The 23,225-nt window shown below is 36.7% G+C and overlaps 1 pseudogene; it reads right to left on the bottom strand.

The window, feature by feature from the left end:
* Positions 1–776: 776 nt before the first annotated feature.
* On the bottom strand, positions 777–2,417 carry LOC120117468 (annotated as a pseudogene).
* Between the last annotated feature and the right edge of the window lie 20,808 nt (positions 2,418–23,225).

Below are 23,225 nucleotides of genomic sequence, written 5' to 3'. Positions count from 1 at the left end.
GCACCAGTTATATAGAAGGTAGCGGTGCTATCTAAATCCATTATTGTGACCTGCAATCGTCACAATAGTGCCCACTATATCCAAAATCACGATAAACGTAACACAACCACAATTTAAATCTCTGATATAATATGTTTGGCAAAAGGTGAACGCATGCATGTGGAAGATCAATAAAGGACCCTGCCCTCTATTTCAGCTTAGGCAATCTAAATTTGTATGAATTGAAATCTATGTAGATACAGCAAACAATGTGTGCAATGCATGGGATGAGTAAACAAGCAGCAGCAGCAATATAATCAGGCTGAGGGATTTGAACTGCAGCAATGAATATCTGTGATCAATAAAGATCATAATGTTGCACTGCTGCCTTGTTTGAATCCCTTAAGATTTCGGAAGAACAAATATAAAGAGGTGAGAAAGAATAAATGTATAAACAAGAAAACAAAAGGGTCCAAGAAAATTGAGGTAGATCATAGATCCTATACCTTTTTTTAAATTGCTGTCAAATTTTTCTGCAAAAACCTGAGCCTGCCCAAGGAAGCAGCGACAAGAACAACAGCCCACCTATACCAAGGTAAAAACAAAAGAGAGCCAAAAGACTTTGGATTATTACATCAGATTGTTCCAACTCTTCTCAGTTACTGACGAGCCAAAGGGAACACGATTCATGGGAGTTAATTCAGAAACAAACCCTATAAAAAATAAACATCAAATCTCCCATATACAACCATCTATCTATGTGAACTGTGAAGAGCATGTGTATTATGCACAAGTTAGATGGCAATAGATCACTTCTGTACTAAAATAAGCTGTAAAACAGCAACATTGAGATCTGAAAATATGTTGTTCGTTCCTTTTTATTCAGTATAGATAAGGATATGATCATATTTCAACAGCTGGGTCTTCTCCCTCATGGTAAATTAAAAAAAGAAAAGAAGATGTGGAGTAGCAGCTAGAGTATATTATTGAATACGAAATCAGTTTCCTCCTGTGGTCAATATCCAAATCAAATGACAAGGAAGCCTTCCCTTTGTTAGCATTACGAAAGTCCGGGTGGCAGTGGGGTGTCATTGTAGAGCCTCAACTGGAGAGGATGTTGAGAAGATGAAGCTGTAGAATGTGCTATGGTAGTTGTAGATAACATCTCGCACTCATCCGATTCCGATATCGGGCATTCCATGTTCACGCCGAAAAGCCTTAACCTTTTCGGTCCAGCGGCCTTGCCTTGGACCACCGGCACTGAATCGAACACAATAGGCCGCTGCCGCTGCATCATTCCCATTGGCCGAGCCACTGCCGGTGTCAGTAAAATAATGGTCCCATTGTACCTCCTGGATTCACCACATTGCTTCCAGATGTGTAACCACCGTAGTAGCTATTCTATGCAGAGGGTTCGTTGGTAACAAGTGCAAGTGGTCTCTAGCTGTTGGTGGTGGCCGCATTAGCAGGACACCATGAGATTGAGCCGTCCAAAGAGAAAGGGTACACCATATCAGGCGCATCGGGTCTTCGCCTCCAATCAATAAAAAGACGATCTTTACTCAGCTCACCAGCTCTCTCTGGAACGAAACTATGTCCCCAGCATCAAGTTTCTTATCCTTGACAAAACGGCTCCACCCTTTGGTCATGACGTAGCTTTGGCTACTATTCCAATAAGAGTATCTGAATCTCCACGGCTGCCCATTTCTGTCTTCAAAATTCAACAAAAGACCTTTCTCGTTCGCGCAAGGATCCAAGGGAAAATACTTCTCGGCGTGTTGTTTCGGGATAACAAGTCGATTGAGTTTACCCACATCGCTTGGAGTGACTACTTTGTCGAACATGTGCTCTTTCTCGATGTCAGCAATTGCACCATTCCTAAGCTCGAGGGTTGTTGAATCTGAGCCCAGGAATTTGGAATCAACTTCGCTTGCAGTAGTAGCCGTGGCAGTTGCTTTGTTATAATCTTCTTCAGCCTCGTACCCTTTGACTGACCAGTTGGAATTTATCCTGTGGCGGTGGCTGTTGTAAATCCGATGAAGCTGCTCCTCCCGCTCACAGTTTCCAAGAGGAGCCAACTGGGATTGTGCTGAGAAGAAGGAGAAGAGGAGGTAGAGTAGGAAAAGGGAACTTACCTTTATCCATATGTTGTTCATCATTAAACCCTTCTCTGCCTGATGAACGAAAATCCATGGTTTTTTTTAGCACCAATTGAAACTTTTCCTGGTGGATCTTGACGATAAAGATAAAGGAAGAACAACCAACCAAACGTAACAAGGAAGGAAGAAAAGTAAGGCCTAACTGTAATAGTTGAGATTAAAAAAATAACCTAACAAACAAACAAAACAAGAACACCACAAAACTGTCATGCTTCTACTTTTCTTGGTTTCTATAGGGCTCAACAGTCTTGTGGAGAAACAGGAAGATTTTTTTTCTGGGTTTTAAGTTGAAGCTAATATCTCCCATACCATGAAAAGTAATGTGGATGGCTTTGGTCTTTGACCCAACAATCAGACCCAAATACGAAAACGAGACAATGGACAACAATGAACTCCATCTACCTAGTTGGTTGACCTTGACAGAAAGAGAAAGCAAAACAGAAACAAGGTTTATTTAAGCGGTGTGATTTTACTTTCAGGGGGGGGAGTTCCTCGAACCTTCTCCAGTCAGATATTATCTTTTTCTTATTCTTGGATAAATTCTAACTTTAGTTTCTCTTAGTTATGTGTTAGGCACTTTGGCCTCTCTTTTCTCTTCAGTTTAGTCTTCATGCGTAGGGACCTCACATATTATCTGGTTCGCCTCCTCAACTCATGTTAGCTTGTCACTGTCCATCCCGTTGCCCTTATGCTTGTTATTATTATTTTTGGTTTCTCTTCCTTCTCCAGAATTTTGACATGACTAATTTAAATATTTACGTTATACACTTAATTTTAGTGAATAAATATTTCAACGAATATTTTCTATATATACAAAGTATCAAACTCAATACTTGAGCGATGTCAACGTCCATGCCCTTCGTTGCCCTTATATGCTTATTATTTTAGTATTTAAATGTGTAGGATAATTAATAAAACTCTGTAGGCCAGCTGTTTTGAGAACACAACCTTCATTCTAGTCTACTCTAATTCTAACTATCAGTATGTTTCAAGATTCTTTTATTAAATAAAACACTAAGGGTAGATTACACCAATGTAACTTTAAAAAATTAACTTTTTTGTTACGCATAATACCCACCTAATTACCCCAATTGGAGGTAACCCTTAGCTAATAGCTTTGTCGATATTTACATCATGTGGTGTGAATTTCTTCTTTTGTGCTAATAGATTTGATGGGTACACGTGTTATCCAAGACCATATTTGGTATGTTTGGGGGGATAATACATCATTTAGTATCACTAATGTTTAGTTTCCAAGTATGGTATAGTTATCTCTAACCTTAAATTAAGGTAGGGTTCATGTTTTTTTGTTCTTAGCTTTGATTATGATTTTGGTGAGTTAATATTGTATATTGTGTATGTATCTTGGAAGGGCAAGCATTTGGTGTAACCTCAAAGAAAGTGGAAATATAAGCTAATTGAGAAATCAACAGATCTGAAAAATACTATAAGCTCGGACTAGGTGAGCGTAGTTAATATCAGTTCCATTGTTTTATATACACGTGCGCGCGCGTGTATTTTGTTGGTAATGCTGTGTTAGGAAACTATGCTTATAATTTTTACATAGTGATTTCGGTTTAAATCGGGCTAACGATTAGCATATCGATTATTAAGGTATGCCTTCCATTGATTATATGTGCAATGTCTGATATATTGTGCATCTGAACATGCTATGGTAAATATTTCAATATTGATTTAGATGTGTTGTGTATATAAATTAGCTATGGTAATTTTGTGTATATGTGACAATTTTAATGAAAGCATGGTTTATTACTCGGATTTGAAATATGATTATTAAATTTCACGAATGATTGAACTATGGATTGTGTAATAGCATACCAAGAGTCGTTAATGATTATTGTTAAATCATTAGAAATGTAAAGATTGATCTTTGTGTTAAGTCTAGAAATGATTTGTATTCATGATAATATTGTTTTTAGGAGTAAGATTCTTTCTAGTCGGTCCCTTTATCTATTTTCTGAATATGAATATAAAATTATTATTTTTTGATAAATTATAAATTTAACTCTAATCTTATTTGGAGGGGAGGTGAAATGAAAGGAGGGGAGTACTCCTAGTGGGTATAAAATAGGAATAGACACTGTACTCGAATCTGACGAGTTCTGACTCGATCCCGCCCAATCGGATCGGGATTTTTTTTAAAAAAAATTCAGATTCGGTCGGGTTTTTTAGATGATAAGTTTGGGTCGGTCTGGTTTGGGTTTAAGGTGAAAAATACCAAACCCAAAAAATAATATAATTATACCTTATATATTTAGGAATAATTACAATAATACTCCTCTTTATATATTATTTTTTCAAATAAGTTCATATTTATTGAATAAAATTAATAATTTTATATTATTTCGAGTCGGGTTAGAGTAAGAGTTGAGTTTTAACTCAAAATTCGGGTCGGGTTGAGGGTATAAAATTTTCAGGTCAGATCAAGTTGGCCAAAATTCCGACCCAACCTGACTCATATCCGTGCCTAATCTAAAGTCCATTACCGAAAGAAATATAATAGAAAAAAAAAGAGCAGTATGACCAAATCTATTGGCTCATAAATATAAAATTATTTTGTACAAATATAGTAGAATATATTTATTTTACTTTAATGTACAGTTGTATATATAGATGAGGGTTAGGTTTTCATTGTGGGGATGCTCCCGTCACCTCACATGGCTAGAGTGACGTCGTAGAAACTTTGCACGAATCAGAATAGGATTCAGATGAATGAGTTGGTTGTTAATTGTCATTATGAAACATTATCATTGGCTAATTATTATATTTAGAATTACTATTATTTTTTTAATAAACTGGTCCCAGATTGATTCCCTAATGGCTTCGCATCCCAAAAATTTAAACATCCGAGCCTTCGTTTTCCCCAACCCGTCGACATTAACATCCTCATTTTCTTTGTATCTCACAGTGTAATATTGACACAAGTCTTAAGGATATTTCCTATTCTAATTACAAGCATCATTTCTCAAGTTATCTATAATCAAAGATGAATAGAGGGAGGACGATAGGAACCATCATTTCATTTGAAAATTTTAACTTGTCGTACAATTTAGGTAATTTTTTTTTATTTTTTTATTAATAATTATTTTCATTCATTAAAATTTTTATAAATTCTTTCAATATAAAATATTATATATGTCCCTTTCTATAACATAATATAAAAACAATCCCTTATTGCTTCCTGTTTTTAATTTTTTTAATAATTTTGCATTTATGACACATATTCTTCTTCTGCCTTTATAACTCATATTCGGTCGTTTTTGTTTATCTTTTTTTTCAGGGTTGAATTTGATATTATCACGACTGATTAAGATAGCGCTTATTTGTTATCATGATGATCTTCCTTACTTTGGACCCTCGAATTAGATTTGGATATGAGATTTACTTCTGTGGATATTTTTTTTCACGTCGCTCGACTCTGATTTGTGATTTATCGTGGTCTTTCAAGAGTTTAATCCCCTTATGTGATTCGTTCGCCAATGTGTTCAGATCTATTTGTATCCACCTTTAGTTTGAGTTTATTTGGTTAGATTTTTAATCTTTTCCTTGTATGATTCTTTGTGATATTGAGTGGCGTTTTCTTGTGTTAACGATTACATGAAAATGTCTTTATTATGTGTTTAGCTTATGGTTATGATTGTAAATTTTTATTGTGATTTGGATATTTTCTATTTTTAATAAATTAATTGCTTTTAAAAGTATAGTTAAAATTGAATATTATAATAAATTATAAATTCGTGATATTTTAAAAATTGAATTAAAATAATATAAAATAACTAAAACAAAACAAAATGTGAAAACGAAACAAATACACAAACGTGTCAAGGTTGAATATAACAAATTATTAACATGTCAAATTATAACATTTGGGAAGTTATACAGGGTGACACCTTAATATAAGGTTTAAAATAAAGTGTTATCGGTTTTGTTATTGTTTAAATAATAAAATCGGTAAAACATTATCTAAAATATTATTATTTTTACCTAAAACATCAATTTTTTAACATTTCCGGTAAAAGTGTCAAACAATAACAAAATCGGTAGCGCCTAATAATGTTTCCGGTCATTTTTACCAAATTCGGTAAAAAGCCTAATAACAAAACCGGTAGCGCCTAATAATGTTTCCGGTCATTTTTTACCGGTTTTGTTATTTAAACAATAATAAAACCGATAACACCTTTTTATTAGCCGTGTAAGGATGTCGCACGTGAGCATTTCTCATTTTGTCGCATGAACAAAAAAATATAATATAAATATAGGGTAAACTACACCAATAATCACTCAACTTTGAAATCGTTTCATTTTAGTTAACAAACTGTAAATATTTTTAATTTAGTCACCAATATTAACATTCATTCTCATTTTGATCACTCATGATTAATTTTCCTCGTTAATAAATTTCATCAAATTGTAACAATTAATTTTTTCTTTATTTCCATTTCATCATCTAAAAATTTTCATTTTCTTTCAATAAATCCTGAGGTATTATCACCTATCACTATTATAGTCGTCACTCCGATGACTTTTTCAAATTGTTGTTGCTGTCAAATGATTTCTCTTGTTTTTTTGTGTAATCAAAATTTTAAACCTCAAACTGAAACCCCAAGCCCTAATGTCGTCGCTGATGTTCTTCTCCAACTGTTTGACTATTCTAGTGACTTTGTTTTTATCGTCAGCGACACCAAAATAAAGTTTGTGTTTTCCTTTTCTGATCGCGAGGGTGAATGAAACGATGATCAGTGGTGGTGAACAAGAGATGTTTTTTTTCTCGACAATATGATTTTATTAAAAAGATTTAAAACATTCACTCAAGTCTATTTGTGTTTAAAAACCTTCATAGGCTTGAAGGAAAAAAGTACACACAACTAGGGAGAATATACACACACTACAAACGACGCAGCTGCTCAAAGACAAAACCTCTAGGAAGAATAACATTTTTTTTACCATTGAGATCGCTTGATGTATTCAATGATGAAAAAGGTGTATGTTAAAGTTATGTGATCCGATTATGTTTAGATTCAGTCCGAAAAAATTCGATATGAGCTCACTACACAAATATCATATGAGGACTTGCGTGCTATTCATATGTTGAATAGATATTAGCAAATTGCACACGACTCTATTATTGATGTCGTGAGTGAAGGGAATTTTTGGTGCTATTAGGTATGCAGGTGAAACAATTTAAGACGATGAGTTATGGTTGGAATAATATTCTATGGATTAATAGAACTCATTTTGGAAATCTATTAGAAAAGAGATTTTAACTGTACGTTGTCTGATCTCAGCCCAACAAATTAAAACTAAGAGTCATCTTGAATCCAAGTCTGCAAATCCAGACTAGTGCTAAGCAACAAAATCGAGAAAATCGAAAAACTGACACGAACCGAGTAAAATGATTCGGTTCGAATTGACCTTATACGGTTCGGTTTCGGGTTGGTTTAAACATTTAAATTTTTTAATTCGGTTTGGTTCGGGTTTTCCATATGAAACTCATTTGTTCCATATTGAACCGAATAAATAATTTGGGTTAGTCTAACCGGTTATCCACTTACCCTTACCCATAAGCGGTAAGCCCAAATGCGCATTTAAAGTAAATACAAAAAAAATCCTTAAATCTTTCGGTTTATGAAAAATCGCATTACCGAACCGAACTGAAAAAATTGATTTTTAACAATCTAGTTTCGGTTTAAATTTTAAAAAATCGTTTATTGCGGTTCAGTTTAATTTTTAGTAAAAAACCGAACCGAACCGAATACACCCCTACTCTAGACCCTAAAAAATGTTTGGCCATCAAATAGTCTCCCCCAAAACTTATCACCAATCCAATGTTTGTTCTTATCTTTTTGTTTTTCTGGAGCAACAATCGATATTTTTTATATTTGGCCAATTTTATTTTCTTAAATAAAATATAATTTTATTGTACTAAAAAAAACGAGTAGCCATAAAACAACCTTACCCTGTCATAAACTCCATCACAAATCTCATCTCTTAATCAACAATTCCTCGTGCATTCTTGCATCTAAGCATCCGCATTACATTTTCAAAGCACACATTAACATTGCATACATTTAACATTTAGACTCCAAGTTATCCGGTCTTAATTTACGAGGATCCAAGGGTAGTGACCTCGGAGTTAAAAGAGAATCGACAAACTCATCATTGTTATAATACGAATCAAAAGCCAAAACCCATAGAATAAAAGCTTGAATTACTTGTAAAAGTATCTATAAGAACAATTTTACATGAGAGATGAAAGATCTCATGTATCCGATAAACTCTATTTCACTACATGCACAAATGTAACAAGGGACGCATTTGAGGGTAGTACTCTATATGAGAAGACAACTATACAAAAAAGTTGGTCTATCAATCTCGATAAACTATTACAGGACATATAATACATGTGAATTGTCATGTCGGTACCGTCAACGATCACATCAACTCTTTAATAATTTACGGTGGTCTTTGATGGTCAAAGTACTTGATCATCAGCTAATGTAGCCATGAATGAGGGGAAATGAGCAGAAGGATTTGGAGAGATGACTATGATGTCTAACCTATGAGAGTAAATTATAAATGGACCTTCTCTCTTACCGCTAATTTGTCAACATCAAAATTTGTAGCTTTGATAAAGATACACGTCGACCACACATATTTAAGATTGTTTGATGAGTGTAAATATTTTTTATTAATCTATAGTGATTACAGAGTAGTATCTGTTCTAAATATTCCTAATTATTTAACAATTGTAGTCTCCAATACTTGAACTTAGAACCTCTAAGAATAAGAATCATTCCTTCAACTTTTGAGATAATTATATATATACACACATACGGACACGAAGTTACCCAACGATCATATATTTATGTTCCAAATTTGATGTAACCCCCTAGACCCCGGTCTGTGAGTTAGACCCAAACCTAAGTGGTCACATATCCCATTCAGAGGTTTTTTTTTTCCACTTATAGGACGATAAATATAATATAGAACATAATATTAATAATACAAATATGTCCAAAACGATAATAAAATACATGTCACCAAACATAACCGAAAAAAACATATAGAAATATATGTTCGTACAAAATAAAGTAGTTGATTTCTCCTGATGCCAAATCTGCTAGCTTATGGTCTGCTGTTATCTGAAAAATGGTAAAAACTACAGAATGAGCTAAAAAGCCCAGTGTGTTCCATACAGTGTATATAAAAACATACTGATAAAAATATTCCAGTAAAGTCGGTTTATGCAATCATGTCGTAAAAAAAATATGAACACTACCCCCAGCCCATCACAACAGAATGTGTAGGTTCCCCAGAACCATACACCCAGCCCACACAACAAATAAGGCCCTGAGCACAAAGCCGAGGAACCTACGGATATACTTCCTTTAACGATACCCCCCAATGATGGAGATGTTCATGAATGTATTTGAATGAAAACAATGATTAAATCTTTAAAACATAAAAGTGTTCATGCTTAACAATAATATACAGAAATACGGAAATCAGAAGACAAATAGTATACAGAACAGATATCGAATATTCAATATTCAGAGATCGGTATAAAATACCGTAACCAGAATTCATTTCAGAAATATGTGGCAAATCAGATGTCATACATAATGTTCAGATGTATTTTAAAACAGAAATAATTAACACTGTCGGGAAACACACCTGTAACAGTCTGAGAAATCAGATAGGGAAGCCTATTGCTGGGTCTGTCGATCACGTTCTACTGCAGCGCTAGATCCTACGAATTGGAAAAATCCATATTGGAATCCTAATATAAATAATCTAAATATTATTTAAATAATATACAGAAACCTACGGGTAATTCTCGTAGTACGCGGTTCAGGCTGATCTAACGAACGGATAATACCGGACCTAATTGATCCTTGTTCAGGTGAAACACGAGTACCTTCATAAAATTTTTGAATAAATCCTTGACCAAATCTCATTTAAATAATCAAAATATTAAAATATTAAGCCTTTTGGGTTTACAAGCTCGATTCGGGAATTTCGGGTCAGAATTTGGCAAAACAGACTTCGGAATCAAATTCAGGACGTCGAAAAATATAAAGTATGACCTTTCGAAATTTCGAATTCTTGGTCAAAATTAGAGTCAACGGGGTTGACTGACGATTTGGAGACTTTCGGGTTTGAATTTAGCAAAACGGACCCCAAAAACGGATTCGGAACGTCGAAAACTATCAGGATAGGTATTCTTGGTCAAAAACAAAGGTCGTCTAATAGCTGGTCAAAGCCGGTCAAAGTTCTGGTCAAAGGAGGTCAACAAACTGTCAAACATTTTACACAAATAGCACCCTTTTTAAAAAAATTACCAAAATAGCACCCATTTCGAATTAATTCCCAGAATAGCACCAAAACCGAATTAATTCCCAGAATAGCACCGGTCAACGGTCAACGGGTCGGGTCGGGTCGGGTCAACGGGTCGGGTAAACGGGTCGTGACCGGTCAAACCGGTCAAAACCGGTTCAAAACCGGTTAAACCGGTCAAAACCGGTTTCCAGCGTTCCTGCGGCGGCGCGTGTGGGCGCGTGCGACGTCCTCCGGGGCTCTAAAAATCACGGAAAAATTTCTAAAAATTATTTTGAGCGATTTCGAGATACTTACAAAGATCGGTTCAAATTTTTGAACGGCGGAGAGCTCGATTTCGACTCAGCCGAATCTTTGACTGATCCACCTCCCCACGCGCCGCCGTCAACGGAGATCGAGGATGACACCGGCGGACTCGGAACGGCACAAGGAACACGATGGTGCGGGAGGTGTCGTAAAAGGAGCAACGATCGGCGATGAATTTAGGATTTTCTAGGCGATTGAGCTTAAAAAAAACGTCGATGCTTTAACTTGAAATTCACGACGTTTGGCAGCGTTTCGCTTCAATTAAATTGAAGGGTTTGTTCCTCGCTTGATGATGAACACGATGGTGGTTTAAAATGACGATCGGAATTCGGACGGCGTCGGGATTGTCGTCGGCAGTTGAGGTTGGGAGAGGGAATTTGGGAAGAATTGGTTTCTGAAATCAGAAACCAATTCACGTATATAATAGCCCTTACCTAACATTTTAGGGTAAATTCAGGGCTTGGTCCCTGAATTTTCTTTAACTCTTAAACAAGCTTCAAGTTTTAAAAACTTCCAATTTAGTCCCCAAATTTTCACCAATTACTCAATTAAAACCTCAATTCCCAATTAAATTATTTTAAAATTTTCGGGTTGTTACAATTCTCCCCCTCTACAAGAAATTTCGTCCTCGAAATTTACCTTATGAAAACAGATGAGGAAATTGGATCTCCATTGACTCCAATGTCTCCCAAGTAGCTTCTGAGGGGCTACTATTACTCCACTGAACTTTGACCATTGGAATACGCCTATTCCGAAGAACTCGCTCATCCCTCTCTAAAACCTGAACAGGCTCCTCCTCATATGACAAATCAGGTCTCAGCTCTACCTCATCAACCTGAATGATGTGATCTGGATCTGGACGGTATCGCCTCAACATAGAAACATGAAAAACATTATGAATACGACTGAGCTGGGAAGGCAACTCAAGCTGATAAGCAACAGGTCCAACTTTCTTCAGAATACGATACGGCCCAATAAATCGCGGACTCAGTTTACCTTTACGTCCAAATCTCAATACCTTCTTCCATGGAGATACCTTGAGAAAAACCTGATCTTCAACCTCAAACTCGATATCCTTACGTCGCTTATCTGCGTATGACTTCTGCCTATCAAATGCCTCTCTTAAGCGATCACGGATCAGTCTGACAGTATCTTCAGTTTCTCGAACCAAATCTGGACCCAAAGTTTTTCTATCATGTAACTATGTCCAACATATAGGAGTACGACATCTACGTCCATACAGAGCCTCGTACGGTGCCATGCGAATACTTGCCTGATAACCATTATTGTAAGCAAACTCAGCTAATGGCAAGAAATCTTCCCAACTACCACGGAAATCAATCACACAGCCCCGTAACATATCCTCCAACACCTGAATCACTCGCTCAGACTGTCCATCAGTTTGAGGATGAAAAGCTGTACTGAAATTCAAACGAGTACCCATAGCCTCATGCAAAGCTTTCCAGAACCTGGAAGTGAATCTCGGATCTCGATCAGATATGATAGACAACGGAACACCATGAAGTCTAACGATCTCAGAAATGTACAATTTAGCCAGTTTATCCAGAGAATAATTAACTCGAATAGGGATAAAGTGCGCTGACTTGGTGAGTCGATCAACAATCACCCAGATAGAATCCTTTTTGGAAGGAGTTAGAGGAAGACCAGTAACGAAGTCCATCGTAATACGCTCCCATTTCCACTCAGGAATCTTAATTGACTGTAAAATCCAGATGGATGTTGGTGCTCTGCCTTAACCTGCTGACAAGTCAAACACCTCGCCACAAAATCTGAAATATTTTTCTTCATACCAGTCCAAAAGTAGCGTTCTTTGAGATTATTGTACATTTTGTCCCCGCCAGGATGCATGGCATAAGGACTACTATGAGCTTCCTGAAGAATAACCCGTCTCAACTCATCATCTTTAGGGACGCAGTAACGACCGTGAAAACACAAAATACCATCCTGATCCACAGTATACTCCGAACTCGATCATTGTTTAACTTGTTCAATAATGGGAAGCAACGAGTTATCAAGGAGTTGTTTAGCCTTAATCTCCTCGGCCAAAGTAGGTTTAACCTGTAACTCTGCTAACAAACTATTATCATCAAATAAGCTCAAGTTGGCAAATAAGGCTCTGAGGTCTGATATCGCCTTACGGCTCAAGGCGTCTGCCACTACATTAGCCTTCCCTGGATGATATTCTATCTCAAAATCATAGTCCTTTAAAAGCTCCAACCAGCGACGCTGTCTCAAATTTAATTCTTTCTGAGTAAGTAGATACTTCAGACTCTTATGATCAGTATAGATATAACACTTTTCTCCGTAGAGGTAGTGTCTCCAGATCTTTAAAGCAAAAACCACAGCAGCTAATTCCAGATCGTGAGTAGGATAGTTACGCTCATGCGGCCTTAACTGACGTGACGCATAAGCGACAACTTTTCTATCTTGCATCAAAACACATCCTAATCCAGAATGAGAAGCATCACTGTAGACAGAAAAATCCTTCCCAGATTCAGGCTGAATCAACACTGGGGCTTGAGTTAGAACAGTCTTCAATTTCTCAAAGCTAGCTTGTTGGTCCTCAACCAGACAAATGAAACATCTTTCCTTAATAGTTTCGTCAGAGGAGCTGCAATAAGGGAGAACCCTCAACGAAACGACGATAGTAACCAGCTAAGCCCAAGAAACTACGGATCTCAGAGACGTTTCTAGGTTGCTTCCAGTTTAGAATAGCCTCCACTTTGCTTGGATCCACCTGAATGCCATCAGCGGAGACGATATGTCCAAGAAAAGTCACTTCGCTGAGCCAGAACTCACACTTGCTCAACTTAGCGTATAGCTTATTCTCCTTAGAGTCTGAAGAACAATTCTTAAATGCTCCTCATGTTCTACTTCACTTCTAGAATACACCAGTATATCATCAATGAATACCACTACAAACTGGTCCAAATAAGGTCGAAACAATCTATGCATCAGATCCATAAAAGCAGCAGGGGCATTAGTTAACCCGAATGACATCACTAAAAACTCATAATGCCCATATCGAGTACGGAAAGCAGTCTTCGGAATATCCGAATCTTTCACTTTAAGTTGATAATAACCAGATCTTAAGTCTATCTTTGAAAAGATAGAAGCCCCTCGAAATTGGTCAAATAGATCGTCGATTCTGGGTAGAGGATATTTATTTTTAACAGTGAGTTTGTTTAGTTTTCTATAATCAATACAGAGTCTCAATGTCCCATCTTTCTTCTTGACAAAGTGAACTGGAGCTCCCCACGGTGATACACTGGGTCGGATAAATCCCTTGTCCAACAACTCCTGGAGTTGGATTTTCAGTTCTTTAAGCTCCTTTGGGGCCATACGATAAGGAGCCATTGAAACCGGGGTGGAACCAGAATAGACTTCAATCACAAACTCGACTTCTCTATCAGGAGGTAATCCAGGCAACTCCTCGGGAAAAACATCAGAAAATTCCTTGACAATTCGGATGCTTTCAATATCGGATTGCGATCTCCTAGTGTCCAAATATAAGCAAGAAACGCCTCGGAACCCTTCCTGATCATCTTCTCCGCTACCAAGGCAGACACAACATTCGTCAGAAATCCCCGTCGTTCCCCAATCATTACAATCTTTCGATTAACTGGGGTCTTCAGAACAGCTCTCTTAGTCTCAAAATCAATATTTACTCGATGTTTGTCCAACCAATCTACGCCAAGAATCAAATCGAACTCTTCAAAGGGTAACTCCATCAGGTCAGCCAGAAAAATCTCCCCAATGATCTCTATAGGGCACTCTCTAAAAATACGATCTAACACAATAGATTGACCTAAGGGACTTTGAACTATCACTGAACGCTCAGTATTCTCAACAGGAATATTTAGACCCTCAGAAACGGAATGTGATACATAGGAATTTGTAGAGCCACTATCAAACAATGCAAAGTATGGAACTGAATGAATAGTAACAGTACCTGCAGTCACATCAGGCCCATCTCGATCTTGTCGAAGTCTAGCAGTGTAAACCAATGCAGGTTGTCTGGCTTCAGATCTGATTGGACCCCTACTCTGAGATGCTCGGCCTCTATTAGCCGATCCAGGTGCTCTCTCCTGAGTACGACCACCTACAGGAGTCTGAACAGTACTCTGAGTACGAGCGGGAGTACGAGCTGGCGTCTGAACTGTAGTAACTGATAATGGACAATCCCTTATAAAATGGTCACCAGAACCACATTTAAAACAGGTACCAAATTTTCTCCTGCATTCCCCAGGATGAGGTTTTCCACAATAATTACATGGCTGCGAACCAGAATCAACAGGTCTAGAAGATTGAATAGCTGAAGAACTGGATGCTACAGGCCTGGCACTTGCACTACCTCTCTGAAAAGATTCACCCCTGCCCCTCTTGCTAGGATGTGCAGAAGAATTAACAGAACCAGAAGGCCTCCTGAATCGGGTTTGAGCTCGATCACTATCTCTCCGATGCTCCATACCCAGTCGCTCTATTTCCTCAGCAGTCTTGGCTATCTCAACCAAAGCATCAAAATTCCTCTCTCGGTGAGTAGCGACTCGACTCCTGATTTCATACCTGAGTCCATTCTCGAACCTCAAGCATCGATCTGTCTCAGTATCCACAAGTCCAGGAGCATATCGGCTCAATCGGATGAATTCAACCTCATAATCCATAACAGACATATTACCCTGCTCCAGATTCTGAAACTCCTGGCGTCGCTCCTGCAGATATCTCTCTCCGATGTAGCGACTTCGGAAGCGCGTCTTGAAAAGATCCCATGTTAATTGGTTCCTCGGAATACTACCAGAAATGGATTGCCACCATCTGAAGCTTTCTTTCTTCAACATAGTTAGGGCCCCCTTTAACTTTTGCTCAGGTCTGAGGTCCATCTCATCCATAATCCTTTCTGTGTCCTCCAGCCAATACTCAGCGTCTGTCGGAGGTCCACCAGTAATACCCTCGAATGGTACTACACCAGCAGCAACCAGAGAATTTGAAATCTCCACTGCAGTCATGTTACTAGGGCTCTAGCAGCTCTCTGAAACATGCGGAAGATAGCTCTATTAATGGCGTCTTCATTCATCTCAGAATCCTCATCTTCAGTGACGGGAGGGTCTCTCACAGGAGTAAACTGATCATCATGAGAAAGAGTCGTATCTACTTGCTGAACAGGAGGATCACGTGGTGACATCGGATCATCTATCGTAACAGAAGGTCGAGTGACTCGCCCTCTACCACGTCCACGTCCTGTCCTACGACCTCTAGCAGTATTCATCGTTGGATCTATAAGGCTCTACAGAAGAATTTGAAACATATGTCAGATTAGCATCAGGGATCTCGATAAAACTTTAAATCATAACATAAGGTGACATTTTTTTTTATTTCTTAAAAATTCAAAGTTTAGGACCCATATACAGTCCGAGTGTTTAAAACCGAAAACTCTGATACCACCAAATGTAACCAGACCCGGTCTGTGAGTTAGACCCAAACCTAAGTGGTCACATATCCCATTCAGAGGTTTTTTTTTCCACTTATAGGACGATAAATATAATATAGAACATAATATTAATAATACAAATATGTCCAAAACGATAATAAAATACATGTCACCAAACATAACCGAAAAAAACATTTAGAAATATATGTTCGTACAAAATAAAGTAGTTGATTTCTCCTGATGCCAAATCTGCTAGCTTATGGTCTGCTGTTATCTGCAAAATGGTAAAAACTACAGAATGAGCTAAAAAGCCCAGTGTGTTCCATACAGTGTATATAAAAAACATACTGAAAAATATTCCAGTAAAGTCGGTTTATGCAATCATGTCGTAAAAAAAAATATGAACACTACCCCCAGCCCATCACAACAGAATGTGTAGGTTCCCCAGAACCATACACCCAGCCCACACAACAAATAAGGCCCTGAGCACAAAGCCGAGGAACCTACGGATATACTTCCTTCAACGATACCCCCCAATGATGGAGATGTTCATGAATGTATTTGAATGAAAACAATGATTAAATCTTTAAAACATAAAAGTGTTCATGCTTAACAATAATATACAGAAATACAGAAATCAGAAGACAAGTCAGTAGTATACAGAATTTCAGATATCGAATATTCAATATTCAGAAGATCGGTATAAAATACCGTAACCAGAATTCATTTCAGAAATATGTGGCAAATCAGATGTCATATACATAATGTTCAGATGTATATTTTAAAACAGAAATAATTAACACTGTCGGGAAACACACCTGTAACAGTCTGAGAAATCAGATAGGGAAGCCTATTGCTGGGTCTGTCGATCACGTTCTACTGCAGCGCTAGATCCTACGAATTGGAAAAATCCATATTGGAATCCTAATATAAATAATCTAAATATTATTTAAATAATATACAGAAACCTACGGGTAATTCTCGTAGTACGCGGTTCAGGCTGATCTAACGAACGGATAATACCGGACCTAATTGATCCTTGTTCAGGTGAAACACGAGTACCTTCATAAAATATTTTATTGAATAAATCCTTGACCAAATCTCATTTAAATAATCAAAATATTAAAATATTAAGCCTTTTGGGTTTACAAGCTCGATTCGGGAATTTCGGGTCAGAATTTGGCAAAACGGACTTCGGAATCAAATTCAGGACGTCGAAAAATATAAAGTATGACCTTTCGAAATTTCGAATTCTTGGTCAAAATTAAAGTCAACGGGGTTGACTGACGATTTGGAGACTTTCGGGTTTGAATTTAGCAAAACGAACCCCAAAAACGGATTCGGAACGTCGAAAACTATCAGGATAGGTATTCTTGGTCAAAAACAAAGGTCGTCTAATAGCCGGTCAAAGCCGGTCAAAGTTCTGGTCAAAGGAGGTCAACAAACTGTCAAACATTTTACACAAATAGCACCCTTTTTTAAAAAAATTACCAAAATAGCACCCATTTCGAATTAATTCCCAGAATAGCACCAAAACCGAATTAATTCCCAGAATAGCACCGGTCAACGGTCAACGGGTCGGGTCGGGTCGGGTCGGGTCGGGTCAACGGGTCGGGTAAACGGGTAAACGGGTCGTGACCGGTCAAACCGGTCAAAACCGGTTCAAAACCGGTTAAACCGGTCAAAACCGGTTTCCAGCGTTCACTCGCCTGCGGCGGCGCGTGTGGGCGCGTGCGACGTCCTCCGGGGCTCTAAAAATCACGGAAAAATTTCTAAAAATTATTTTGAGCGATTTCGAGATACTTACAAAGATCGGTTCAAATTTTTGAACGGCGGAGAGCTCGATTTCGACTCGGCCGAATCTTTGACTGATCCACCTCCCCACGCGCCGCCGTCAACGGAGATCGAGGATGACACCGGCGGACTCGGAACGGCACAAGGAACACGATGGTGCGGGAGGTGTCGTAAAAGGAGCAACGATCGGCGATGAATTTAGGATTTTCTAGGCGATTGAGCTTAAAAAAAAGTCGATGCTTTAACTTGAAATTCACGACGTTTGGCAGCGTTTCGCTTCAATTAAATTGAAGGGTTTGTTCCTCGCTTGATGATGAACACGATGGTGGTTTTAAAATGACGATCGGAATTCGGACGGCGTCGGGATTGTCGTCGGCAGTTGAGGTTGGGAGAGGGAATTTGGGAAGAATTGGTTTCTGAAATCAGAAACCAATTCACGTATATAATAGCCCTTACCTAATATTTTAGGGTAAATTCAGGGCTTGGTCCCTGAATTTTCTTTAACTCTTAAACAAGCTTCAAGTTTTAAAAACTTCCAATTTAGTCCCCAAATTTTCACCAATTACTCAATTAAAACCTCAATTCCCAATTAAATATTATTTTAAAATTTTCGGGTTGTTACATTTGAACTTACAGTTTTATTATTAATTAGGCGCTCAAGTAAAATGATAATATACTCGAATACAATTATTCGATAACAGAAGTTTTTCAACTTTGATTTGACAGAATTTGAATTAATTCGAACCAATTAGAAAAATATGGACATGAATATTTTATTCGCGTTAAACAATGAGACCCAACAAATTTTAACGTTTCACATCCTAGTTCATTGTATTAGTATAACATATGGTTTGTATACAATGGCGAATCTACTTTTAGTTTAGAATTGATAGAGGGACGGAGATTAAATCATGAAGAGGGCAAATTATTTAATTTAAAAATAAATAGGATCCTAAAAAAATAATTAAATCATAAAAATTAAGAGATGAAGAACTTAGTTTCACTAAATTTACAATTCAAGGCTCTCTTAAAATTTAATTAAACCTTAAAATTGGAGTAAAGACTTAATTCCATTAATTTTAAAACTAACAATGTCCTAAAAAACAATTATACCAAAACATTTTGTGAGGAGCAAGAGCTTAATTATAATAGTTTCAGAACAAACAGTGACTTAAAATGTAATTAGACCATCAAAGTTGAGAGGGACAATTGCCCCTCCTACCTATAACGTACATCTCTAGTCTAAATTTTGATTTTTTTTTTGTTTGTTATTTTTTTAGGGTAAACTATAAAAATGGTTATTAATATTTCAGTAAGTTTTTCATTTTGCTCATTGACGTTTCAAAATTAATAAATTAATTATTAATGTTATTGATTTGTAACAAATTGGTCACTGTTATCAATTTGTAACAAATTGGTGACTCAATATTAACAACCGTTAACGTTGGTTACGGAGAGCTCGCTGAACCGTTAACCACTTACATGGCACTTTGACTGGTCACCTTAAAACCTGAAACTCTTTGTCTTCACCCCAAAGAAGCATTCTTCTTCTTATAGTAATACTTCTCCTCAGCCACCCATGATTGGACGGCTTTAGCAATGCTCCAGTGGCTTTTGGTCTCTCTGAAGATGTTCTGCGATAGGGTCCATCGGAGTAGAGAATAAGGCAATCCTTGAAGCGTTTATTCGCCCAGTTACGAGCATAATGGGCCAAGGTTTCATCCCAACGTAGAATGATTCAGACTCGTGAGCTCGAGCCTCGTTTTGGGACTTGAGGATTTGTCTTATCTCCAATTGAAAAGGTAAGATTTTGGGTAACGACGAGGTGGTTTATTTGGATTCCGGGGTTGTGGTCTTCAAGCTGGAGGATGATGATAGGGTGGTTGATTGGCGTTTGGTCTTCGAGGTAAAGGGTGTGATCGAGAGTGAGATGTCTCACTGAATTCCTGTGCCGCAAAAGTGGGAAAGCTAAAACAATGGGAGAAAGATGAAAGAAAGGTGTGAAAACCTGGGCGTTCCTCATTGTCGTCTTGGTCTTACCAGTTTTCGTTTCTTTTCATCCTCTAGAAGGATGGAAGATAATGTATTCCCCAATCCCCATCCTACGACTTTCTAGGATTACCATCAAATTTTCTCTCTTTTCCCGTGTTATGCTATAAAAGAAGCCACCCCTTTTAGTTAATTACTTAATTAAGCTCTTAATCACTTGGTGAATCTCAAATGACTGAAACAATGAACAAGGAAACGTCAAAGCTTGAAACATAATGGAAAAGAGGCAATAGTTTGGAAGGAACTGAGAGGTGCAAAAACACCCACACCAAAAGGAAAGCTTAAAGATTTATTGTTTGCTTAGCTTCACAAAGAGAGAGAAGAAGAGTAAGCTCGACACCAAAAGACAGAAGCATTAAAAGCCAGATGGACCAGTCAAAGGGTCATGTAAGCGATTAACGGTCCAACTCAGCTTTCTATCACCAACGTTAACAATTGTTAACGACGAGTATCAATTTGTTATAAATCGATAACTAACGTTATCGATTTATAACAAATCAAAATGTTAGTGATCAATTTGTAACAAATAAAAATGTTAGTGACTAATTTGTTACATTTGAAATTTTAGTGCTAAAAATAAAAATTTACTCAAACATTAATAATCATTTATATAGTTTATTCTTTATTTTATTGATTGTGCATACTTTAAAACTTTATTCAAATTTACTTCATGCAAAAATTTTATATTATTAATATATAAGTGTTCATCCTACAATATTTTAAACATGCTTTGTATATATGACAAGACAATATTGGCATTGGAATACCCGTTCAATAAACTCGTGTCATTACTTGTTTATAAACTATTGAAGGCTTGTTCAAAATTGGGATTTTCTCATACTGCATGCACCATTTTTTAAGTAAAATACCAAACAACGTGTCACTCTTTTAGAATAAAGGAGAGATATGGGAGAGAAAATAGAGATAGGTGTATATATATTTATATTTTAACGAGTACATGAACCTCATATATATATATATATATGGATGAGGAATGCTTTCTAATAAATATAATACATGTGAAGAGTCAAGTCCTTTGGTATTTTTTCTTTTCAATTTATTGAAGAAAGCTAAAAGCCACATTAACTAATATGAGTAATAATGGCATCCATATAAAATATTCATAACACTTTCCCTTGGATGTTCATTATCTAATTGTGTCTCGTTAAAATTTTACTAGGAAAAACCCAATTAGACAAAAACCTAGTGAAAGAAAAGAGTGTATAGTTATACGTTTGACATGCTGCCTCATTAAAAACCTTACCTGAAAACCCAGAGGGAAAAAACCAAGGTTAAGGGAAAAAGAGTACATCGTATATTTTCTCCCCAGAATGGCTACATCACTTGAGATCTCTAAGGTGACGAATTCCAATGTAGTGTTCTAACCTCTGAAATACAGATGTAAGAAGAGCTTTAGTGAATACATCTCCAAATTCTCACTTGAACCGATCTGATTAACTTTTATCTCTTTAAGCTTCTAAAGGTCATGAGTGAAGAAGAATTTAGGTACAATGTGTTTTGTTCTATCACCTTTGATGTACCCACTATTGAGTTATTCAATGCATGTTGTATTATCTTCAAACAAGACAATATCAACTTCTTTTCCAGATGATAAACCATATTTATTCCGTATGTGCTGAATCATAGATCTTATCCATACACATTCACAACTAACTTCATGGACTGCTAAGATTTCTACATGATTAGAAGAAGTTGATGCAATCATTTGTTTCATGTAGCGCCAAGAAATTATTGTACCACCATTTGCCCAAATCAAAGATTGTTGTACCACCATATAGAGTGCCAAGAGATTATTGTACCACCATATGTTGTACCAACATAATAAATCATGCATATGCAAAATCAATCAACTCTGTTTTGGATTTATTATAGAAAAACAGACCCATATCTTTTGTGCATTGGAATAACGAAATACTTGCTTAATTTCAGTCCAATGTCTTCTAGTTGGACATGAGCTAAATCTTGTCAGTAAGTTTACAGAAAATGATATATCAGGTCGGGTATGACTAGCAAGATACATCAATGGTACAATTGTACTGAGGTAAGATACTTGGGGACCAAAGAAAACTTTATCATATTCTCGAGGATGGAAATTATCTTTATTCGGTTCAAGTGCTCTTACAACCATTGGGATAGTCACTGGATGTGCTTTATTCATATAAAATCACTTTATCAATTTCTATATACATTCATTGATGCACAAGGATTCCATCTTTTAGGTGCTCAATTTGTAATCCCAAACAAAATTTTGTTTTTCCAAGGTCTTTCATCTCGAATTCTTTATTCAAACAATCAACTGCAGTTTGAATATCTTCAGGAGTTCCAATGATATTTAAATCATCAACATATACTGCAATAATAACGTAAACAGTTCCAGACTTCTTAATAAAAATGCATTGGCAAACGGCGTCATTCTTATAACATTTTTTTAACAAAAACTCGCTTTGGTGATTATACCACATGCGTCCAGATTGTTTCAGTCCATAAAGGGATCTATTCAATTTGATTGAATAATGTTCTCAAGAACCTGAATTCACTGCTTTTGGCAGTTTAAATTCCTCAAGATTTCATGTAAATGTTAACATCCAGTGGGCCATACAATAAGTTATTAGTATATCCATTAGGCGTAAATCAAGCCTTCTCTTATAGCCAGACTTATAAAATCTAAATATAGTTGTTTTATATCTCACAATTTCTCCTTTTTCATTTTTTACGCAAAAAGACCCATTTATATCCCACTGGTTTCACACCTACAAGTGTACGAATTACTGGTCCAAACATTTTTCTTTTCGCTAGCGATTTCAATTCAGCTTCAATTATTTCTTTCCATTTTGGTCAATCATATCTTTGTCTACATTCCTCAATTGATTTTGGTTCAAGATCCTCTTTTTCATTTCATTACATCTAATGCTACATTGCATGCAAAAACATCATCGGCGTCAATTTGATTTCGGTTTCATTTAATATCAAACATGACATAATCAGTAGAGATCTCTTTATTTTTAGGTACTTGAATTTCTTTTAAAGCTATTTTTCTATTCGTGTCTAAATTATCTTATGGAGATCTTGGTAACGATTTGAGCATCATTCTTTTTTTTTTCTCGAAGATT

Source organism: Hibiscus syriacus, unplaced genomic scaffold (genome assembly GCF_006381635.1).
Source record: "Hibiscus syriacus cultivar Baekdansim isolate YM2019G1 unplaced genomic scaffold, ASM638163v2 tig00110319_pilon, whole genome shotgun sequence".
NCBI lineage: Eukaryota > Viridiplantae > Streptophyta > Magnoliopsida > Malvales > Malvaceae > Hibiscus > Hibiscus syriacus.
Note: the sequence above shows the minus strand (reverse complement) of the source record. Positions and strands in the feature narration are given on the sequence as shown.